The sequence below is a fragment of the Penaeus chinensis genome, chromosome 38 (assembly GCF_019202785.1).
Source record: "Penaeus chinensis breed Huanghai No. 1 chromosome 38, ASM1920278v2, whole genome shotgun sequence".
NCBI lineage: Eukaryota > Metazoa > Arthropoda > Malacostraca > Decapoda > Penaeidae > Penaeus > Penaeus chinensis.
In genome coordinates this window covers 15,605,202-15,615,201 of record NC_061856.1, presented here as the reverse complement: position 1 = coordinate 15,615,201, position 10,000 = coordinate 15,605,202, and positions in this window count along the sequence as shown.

Sequence of the window (10,000 nt, the reverse complement as noted above, 5' to 3'; positions counted from 1 at the left end):
ATCAGAGAATGACACGAGGAAATACAAAGCATACCTTAAAGAAAATAAATTGCTTAAAGCTATAACCGACCAAAAGAAATATGGAAATAATTACAACCTCAATGACCTTCCCTTATATCTGATTTTATTAAGCAGCATACAAAGAGGCATGATTCAAAATAATATCAATTGAAGTGATATGCCACGAGCAACCACCGCTTCTTAATGTAATTTTCGCAATGTACTTACGAATAAGTATTATTTTGTCAGGTAAAATTAATTAAGATTTATTCGGACGTGGCTGATAATTGTAAGTTAAATACATACACACATTAACGCTCATGTGCACTGCACATATACAGACATTCAAAGCTGCACATACACTTCCAACGATTTCGATGAAATGTTAAAGATTGCCGCGTATAGTGTAATAAACGACCAAATGTGAGATTTCCATTATGAATGAAAGGATCTCTCTCTCTTTCTCTCTCTCTCCCTCTCTCTCTCTCTCTCTCACACACACACACACACACAAGGGCCAATACTCGGTCCTGTACTATTTCTCTGTTATATATTATAACTAGGTCTGGTTCTGTACTGAACTACCTCATGTACATAGATGGTAACATATTTACATCTGCATACAACACGCGAACTGCAGCCCAATTTGTGGATGAGCAAGTGGAGTGGATGCACGCTGATGGTCGCACTCTAAACTTAACAAAAATCATTCCAATGGTATTCGATCTTTGTCATAATGAAGCCTTTGATAGTTCCCAACACACTATGTTTTTAGGCACTGCTACTGGAAACAGCCTCTCTTAGAAATTCCATAATCTACATTTAATCTAGCTTATCGAGTTCGTGAACAGCTGAATAAACTTGCGCTAAATCCTCTCTATAAACGCCGTGTGTATCCGACGCAAAGGGAAATTTTAAGAACCATATACTACCTAACATGTCGCATGGTCATGACAATAGGTATTCATTAATGGAAAAAAGTTAAACGGAACAAGTTAATATTTTGTTGCTGCATTCGTATTCAAATGTCTTAACTTACCAGGATGCTTACACAATGAATTCTTCATGATGACACAGCTACAGCACAAGACAAAGTAGACAACTGAGAATCCCGTTGTATCGCGCGTCCCAACCACGGCAACGCATTGTGTACACCGGCGCCAAATTATGGAGCTTCTTGATCAGGTTCGAAGCAGGAACAGGATACTAACAAAAGAATCTAGCTACATGTTTATTTTTTTGCTTTCTTCGTAATATACTTTCACAAATCCAATTGTGTCGTTATATATATTATTAACATATATCATCTAATCCTTACTGTTTCTGTTTTTTGTTCTTGTTTCCTTGTTTGTTTTTCATCACTTGATCGTTTGTTTCTTCAGTGTGGGAAAGTTTATGCTTAATGATCTCTGTACCTTGTGATTCTTCTAATTTCTAATGTAATTTTATGGCAAATAAACCGTTAAATCTCTCTCTCTCTCTCTCTCTCTCTCTCTCTCTCTCTCTCTCTCTCTCTCTCTCTCTCTCTCTCTCTCTCTCTCTCTCTCTCCTTCTCTTCTTTAGCCATCTACCCTCACCGACATACACTAACACACATTCAAAATGTAGACACGATAGATACACATGCAGCCGGCATCTTCTGTGGGCAAGCAGCTGAAGAGAGCGTGGCAATCATCCGTACTTCGGACGCCTTCCACTTGAAACCTCGATTCAGAGAGATGATTATTATTTTGTGAGTATTTTAAATCTATGTGATTATCATATCTGCACTGAACTCAAAATTGACTTAAAACTAAAGAAGCTTTGCGTAGACATATGTACAAATGAAAGAGGTTGGAAAAATTGTATAAGGCACCTTGAAAAGATTAAAAATTTGTATGAAAGAAAATTATATTGGAACCATCCGTCTTTTTTTAAATCAAAATCTCGTGAAAAATAGATGTTGAAATTGCATGTAATCCTTTCCCGTATTATTTATCTTCCTTATTTACACTTCCTTATTATGAACTCCGAAACGGTGAAATCTTTACAAGCCCTTTGGAGTGAATATATCACTGGGACGTAAGATTTGATATATCTATTTTATTAATTTGCTAAGATTTCTTAAACCTAACCACAGTGCAGTTATATGCTTCTAAAAATCTACTTAATAAATCGTATACATTTCTTTTTTTTGCGTTCAACAAACACAAACGTTCTAGGACATACACATTCCTCTGCTAAACATGATACAGCCTGAAATGAGCTTTGCTTCCGGTTTAGTAAAATGAACCACAAAACACAAAACTCCTGGAAACTTGAGATTTCCTTGAGTGGCGAGGGGAAAGGAGGAGCCGAAAAGGTGCCGCCAGGAGAGAGCTACGCATGTGTCAGGTCCGCGAAGTCTAGATAAACATTCCAAGTTCAAATTCAAAGAGGGAGAGCAAAGGAATTGGAAATCGCACAGTTCCACAGTACGGGGCATTTTCAGATATGCTGATTTGAATAATTGTTGTGTTTTGTTTGTTCATATATCGCCTTTGATGATACTAGATAGAGTTAACTTTTTTAATGTAATGTAAATCTTAATGTAACGTGAAAGCTATTTGTTTATTCAAATGCAATATTTTCTGCAATAATATTCTATAACTCTTGATTTCCTGTTGCGTGCATGTGTTTATATATGTATGTATGTATGTATGTATTAGGATTTATGTGTCTGTGCGTATCTGTGTGTACTGCAAATGTGCATAGTTCGACATGCGTGATGTTTTATTTTTAGAGAATGACAATGAAATACAATAACTGTATTGTAATTGTAATTTATCCTGAAGCATTGCCGCGTAAATAAATGTGGAAACAGTACATGATATTGCAACAATGATCATACATATGTTAAAATACATTATGCAGCACATGGGATGTTAATAAATGGAATGTAAAATGCGTACCATAGATTGTGAAAAAAAACTTTATCTATTTATCTATTATTACTCGCAATACAATCTACAGTTAAAATGACTTTTTGGTCTAGTAACATGAAGCAAACTTCTACTTGCACGTGACTGACCAATTTGATTGTTCGCACCAGCCCTGCCGTATGCACGTATTCATATGCACATACAGACAGTCATATTCAGTCCCATACACTTGCAATAGAGTAGATGTAATACTAATACCTATTGCCGTGTAGTGTAATAAACAGCCAAACTCTCTTAATCTCGCACATCCTGACTGCCCTTTTCCTATTAAGGCCGGACTTTGGTTTAAGAAATTAACATATACATGTACATATGTATGTATGTATACACATTATATATATATATATATATATATATATATATATATATATATATGTGTGTGTGTGTGTGTGTGTGTGTGTGTGTGTGTGTGTGTGTGTGTGTGTGTGTGTGTGTGTGTGTGAGTGTGTGTGTGTGTCTGTATGTGTGTGTGTCTGTATGTGTGTGTGTGTGTGTGTGTGTGTGTATATATATATTATATATACATAGATATATATACACATACATACATATACATACACATATATAAGAACACACACACACACACACACACACACATATATCTATATATGTCTCTCTCTCTCTCTCTCTCTCTCTCTCTCTCTCTCTCTCTCTCTCTCTCTCTCTCTCTCTCTCTCTCTCTCTCTCTCTCTCTCTCTCTCTCTCTCTCTCTCTCTTTGCGCATTTTGCATCTTACGATTTTAATGTTGCTATGGCATATTTAATTTAATTGTCATTTGTACTGAATGCAGCGGGCAGACCATAAAAGTAATACGAAGAATATTACATGTAAAAGCACAATCGAACAAAAATCACTGGATCATACAATTTTAAAAGTATTTATTGATATGAATGCAATATTTTCTGCAATAATATTCAATCATCTTTGGATTTATGTGTCTGTGCGTGTCCCTATGTATGTGCGTGTGGAAGTGCACGCGTGTACGCATGTGTGGCTTTTGTCATTACCAAAGTTCTTTTAGAGAATGGTAGAATGATGTATAAAAGCTATATTAACAAAAATGAACTGCACCAAAATATTGCCACATGAAAGACATGAGGAAAGCCATACAACAATTATCTTCCTTTAAAATGACTCCATTATGTGGCCTACAAAATCACTACAATAACTGTTGATTAAAATAATATTAAGTGGTAAACCATGGATTTTTTAAAGTAAAGAAATGTTATTTATCCACCATCGCTTTTAGATATAATTCTCGCATTGCGGTTTACATTTACGAGTAGATACTCTTTTGTCGAACAACATGTGTTTGAGACAATGTATATGTAAAAAAACGTAAAAAAAAAACATACACAGTTCATGCTGACACGTACACATATACAGCCATTCAAAGACGGACACACACAGCTCTAATGATCTAGATGTAACGTTAAGGACTATCGTGTTTCAAGTAAAATCTCTCAAGTAAAAATATTTTGTATCTATTTATATTTCTAAGCAGAATCTCTGTAAAAAAAAAAAAAAAATGAATTCCGATGTAACTCTTTTCCTTATCTGGATTATTTAAAAATCGTAAGGTTATCTCCAAACCATAAAACTATTTATAAATCATTGGCAAGCAATAGTTGATGTACTTATTTCATCAATTTACTTAGATTTCGTATTTAGTTATGCACGAGCCAGGTCCGGGATTTCGAGATAAACATTCGAAGTTGCTGGAAAAGTTACCCCTCTAATGATGCAAAGAGGGGGAGGTGAAGAGGGGTGGGGGCAGCATGCAGTAAAACAGTACGGTTTCCTTTACGATGGATATTTTACAGTTCGAGCAAGTATTTTGTTTCATTGTTTAAATATTCCGATTAATGATATTGGGCAGTTTCGTTGTTTTCTTTGAATATTTGATGAACGCAGAAGTTACAAAAAGTTTCTTTGTGTTTTGCGTCTTTATGACTGTCGCTAAGGCGTAGTCCATATAAGCGTCCTTTGTACTGAATGCAGACAGACCATGAATGAACAAAGGAACACAAAACATAATAATAATTTAAAAAAATCTTGGAATTCTGCCGTGGAGATTTTGGGCTAAGTTCTGATGTAACGAAAATTGTCATGCAATTATATGCTTATTTTATCAGTCAAAAACATTATGACAAAATAGTTTCCAATGATTAAAAACCGCGTGTTTCGAAATTGTTTCGGATATTGTTTATTTATTCATCACTGACGACTAGGAATTGATTTGTGTATTTCAATCATTCATTTAGATATATGAGATATATGAAAGCTAAACACATCCAATCATGAGCTTTTACAATGTAAGGATAAACATATATATTTAATGTAACACTTTTACGTAAGACAAACACAAACACTGTCGAACACACTCAGTTGTTTGTTATACGTAATACAGAATGAGGTAGAAAATGATACAGGTTTACTGAAATTTATCTAAAAAAAAGACGCCTCTCGCTACGTCTACGTACGACTGGAACAACAAAACTACGTTGCCCTGATGGTTAATGGCACTTTCTCGGGGATTTCTCTCCAGAACAAAGACGACTATCAGCTCAAAAGCAAAAGATACTGGTTACCAGGTTTCCGAAGGAAGCCGCCACGGAGGAAGCACTGCATCTTCCGGGTGTTTTTAAAGCTCGGGGGATTTACAAGGACGGACAGTCCTTAAATAGGACCATCATTGCCTGGAGCGGAGAACAGCCGCCACCTAAAGAGTATCAATTCTTCGGAAGATACATAGAGGCGAGCTCCATTCGACCGTGGTGCTACAAGTGCCAGTGTGTCACCAACCCACAGGAATTCCCGCAACTGCCAGGGGGATTCCCCATCCCAGGAAACAGTGCCACGGAAATAACCAATGGTGAAAAAATTAAAGAAATGGCCGAGGAAATTCGAAGCTTCAGGCAAGATCTTGCTGAATTGAAAAAAAAAAAAAAAAAAAAAAAGTTAATGGAAAGAAAAAGTGATAGTGTAGACAGGGAAAATATGCTTTCAAACGATGTTAGTAATGAAAATACGAATGAGGTCTCTGATATTATTTAGCACGAGACCATCGACGAATCATGCGAAAGCGGTGACGGCAGTGAGAGTAAAAATCACGCCGACGAAGATGTGCAGGAAACCGAAGAACTGTGGGACATCACTCAGAATATGATATCAGGTACGGATCATACGTATAATATCAGTATGAGGAAAGCGCGCAGATTCTGTGTAAATAAACAAGATGCAACACAGATATGTAATGCTGTACAGGAAATATGCAGACTAAAGGGCTTCATCAAACACAAGGTGTAGAATGTCTTAAACTGATTCACTTCCTAACTTTCAGAATCACGGCATAATATGCATGAGGGATTTTAATGCTAGACATGATACATTTGGAGATAGTCAATGCAATGAAAATGGCGAAGAGTTCCGAACTTTTGTGAACAATATATCTATGGCCGTATATGATACAGACAGGGAAACTCGCGTGACGTGACGGGATCTTGTGCATGGAAACGTCAGAAGCATGCTTGGCAGGTATACTCCTTGCAATCGAATTCTAAATGTCTCGGGGCTCTGGAGTAGTTTTCTGTGATTCTCAAAGTGCTCCTCGGACAATTCATTTTCTATGGATACCATCTCATGTTGTCATACACAAGCGCGACCACGTAGACAAATTGGCGAAGGAAGCCTGCAGTAAAGATACTGTGAACATAGATCATGGGATGCCTTTTTCTAGGGTTGTACATATATTGAAAAGTTCTCATAAGGAAGAACTAGTACATCTGACGAACATTCAAAGTCCTGAAAGCTGTACCATAAGGCACTACGATCAGTATAGAGACAGCAAGCTTTCCTATGGGTGGCACCCAAGTCAAACTAGACAATGTGACGTAGTTACTGCCAGCATACGTTTAGGTTAAAGAATGTACTGGCAACTGCACGGTGCAAGAAATGCAGATGAATCTAAATGTAGACTGTGTAACGAAGAAAACAAGCGAACGCTTGAGCACTATATCTCGGAATGTCATGTGACACAGCCTTTCAGACCACCTAACATGAGGTATAAAAAAAAAACTGTGAATATTTAATTTCATCTGATGTATGAATTATATTTTTATTTTTATTTTTATTTAGCAGATAGCCAGGGTGGTATGTAAACTTACTTAACTTATTCACAGTATTATTACACTGCACATAAATATTTCACCTAAATCAGTGGAAGTGTGTGTGCGAATTTGAATGCATGTATATGTATACTGTACGCGTGAGCATCAATGTGTGTATGCCTTTTTACTTACAGTATGCACGTCAGAACTGAAACCGAAAAATTTCATTGCTCTGCTGCATGCGAGTGAATATCAATTTATTTTGAAAAAAAAAAAAAAATCGTAAATGCAATGTGAAAAGCGATGATAGATGAAATCTTATACAAGGGAAGATAATTGTTGTACACGTGAAGTATTTATTGTTTTTTTATATTCAATTTAGACGGTAATATCTTTAAGCAATTCATTTTTTTTTCTGTATTTTATCCTGTCATTCTCTAAATAACCGCTCGTAATGACAAGAAACAAGCATATCGAAATACGCACACGCACACACATATGTGCACATACATCATGCCTACACATACGTAATCCATGTATACAATAAGAAATGAAAAGACACTAGCTATCACTGCAGACAATATTGAATTCAAATAGATAAATACTTTATCAGTAACGTAAGTCACATTGATGGCGGAATGGGTAGAGGGGAAAGGAAAGAACGCTGAAATTCACTCGCCGTAGACGCTAAATTCCAAGAAAATTGAGTAACTCGACTTATGCGTTCATCTAATTTTCAAGGAAAGTAAATAAACTATTTAATATCATTAATAGCAATATGTGAACAGACAAGCAAAATAGTTACTCCCCCCTCCCCCCCCTTGCATCATTAGACTACATTTTTAATTTTTTCAGCAACGTCTAAATATTTATCCAGAATTCCCGGTCCTGACTCGCTCATAACCATCTTCTGGTCACCCTCACCACTACGAAATCCCAGGTGTGCTTAATGGCACTGAACCAGCATTACCCTTTATCTTATTCTGTATCACCTCTAACGCATAAATAAGTGTCTCCGAGAACGTTTGTGTTTGTTTTACTTAAAAGTATCGCGGGAAACAAGGAAAGAAAAGCAATATAAGTTTATGTTTATGGTTTTTAAAGTTTATCGTTGGATGTGCTTGGTTTTAAAAGATCTAAGCGAATGAATGAAATACATATATCAATTATTACATGGTAATGATGTTTAGATAGACAATTTCCGAGCACGAAAGTACAAATAAAACGTGCGATTTTTACTGAAAAAGAGTTACATTCTTTTTAAAAAAGAAAACAAAATCATCAAGTTCGAGAAATAAAACAGGTAAATAATCTTATAACGATTTGCCTTTAAATCAAGACTCACCGGAAGCCCCACTAAAAAATTCCAAGTTTGTTGCTTCGTTCAAATATTGAATGCCGTCCTCTCCTGCTCTCTGATTCATACACATCTATGTATTTTTTTTCTTTTCTTTTCTTTTTAGCTAATTTTAGTTTTGTATCACTTTGATTAATAGTTGATATTCCATATCATATCAAAACACACACACACACACACACACACACACACACAAGAATATTTACTTAATTTTATATTTACTTATTTATTTATTTATTTATTTATAAAGGTATAAATACACTCATGTGCTACCACGTCTTAGTTATCCGTTTTATATAGTTCTCCCTCTAGGTATTGCATTTTCTTTGAATACGAAGAAACGCTTTAGTTTTCTATAAGTATTATACTGTATGGGTAAACTATTTTATATACCTATATTTATCTATTTATCTATCTTTCTTACTATATCTAAATATTACCTAATACTCAGTAGAAAAAAAAGCTTGATAAATAATGTAGGCATTAACGTGCTTATAATAACACAGCTGCGGATGTGAAAAGACCACATTTTCCCTCTGGGTTATTTCTTCGACTATGATAATCGTGCCTTTTCAGACAGTATTTATATCATCAGTTATTTTCGTGCTATGAGAACAACACTGATGATCATTTCCGTCACAATCGCAGCCGACAATCTTCACATGATAGTCTCGATAGCAGCGGACGGCATGAAGTAAATGTAAAATCGTGGCAAAACGGGGCGAAATATAAGTGATTTAAATAAAGATATACTAAACACAGCATAGATATCGAATAAAATGGGTAAATTGAATGTTACGGACGTCTTGCATACCGGTAAATCTACGGACGGAAGCGCCAACACTCGAGGAAAAAATCTATGGTATTCAACCCATCCTTCGGTTAAATATGCGGGATCATATAACACCAGAACACTCGTTAGCTTACGTGGTTTTTAGACATTACGTTCTGACCATATAACATTTAGCTTGATGCCTTCGGCCCCAATGCACCCCTGTATGCTCATGTCACTTTCTAGCTTATGATATATACGTTCGTTTTCATAAATAACAAAACAGTCGGTAACGAACACTAACGAATCTTATAACACGACTTTCATAAGGGTAATTACCTATAAGGTGGGACGCAATTTACCGATTTCGCTATCAAGAGCATTTAATTCACTGCCTTGAACAACTCTTTTCAGGCCGTCGCGAGTTGAGGGCAAATGGTGTATGGATCGGTTACCTTGATGGAATCACGTGTGAGGTTGTAAATGGTTCTTAAGATTCTTGTCCTTTGTGGGAAAGAGAGAGAGAGAGAGAGAATAAGAGATAGAGAGAGAGAATAAATGACAGAGAGAGAGAGAAAGAGAAAATGAGAGATAAAGAGAATAAGAGAGAAAAAGAATAAGAGAAAGAGAGTAGGAGGAAAAAAGAGAAAAAGAAAGAGAAGAGAGGGAAAGAGAATAAGAGAGAGAAAGAGAACCTTTCTTTCATAATGGAAATCTCACATTTGGTCGCTTAGTACACTATACGCGGCAATGTTTGACATTTCGCCTAAATCATTGTCGTATGTGTGAAGTTGTAATTAC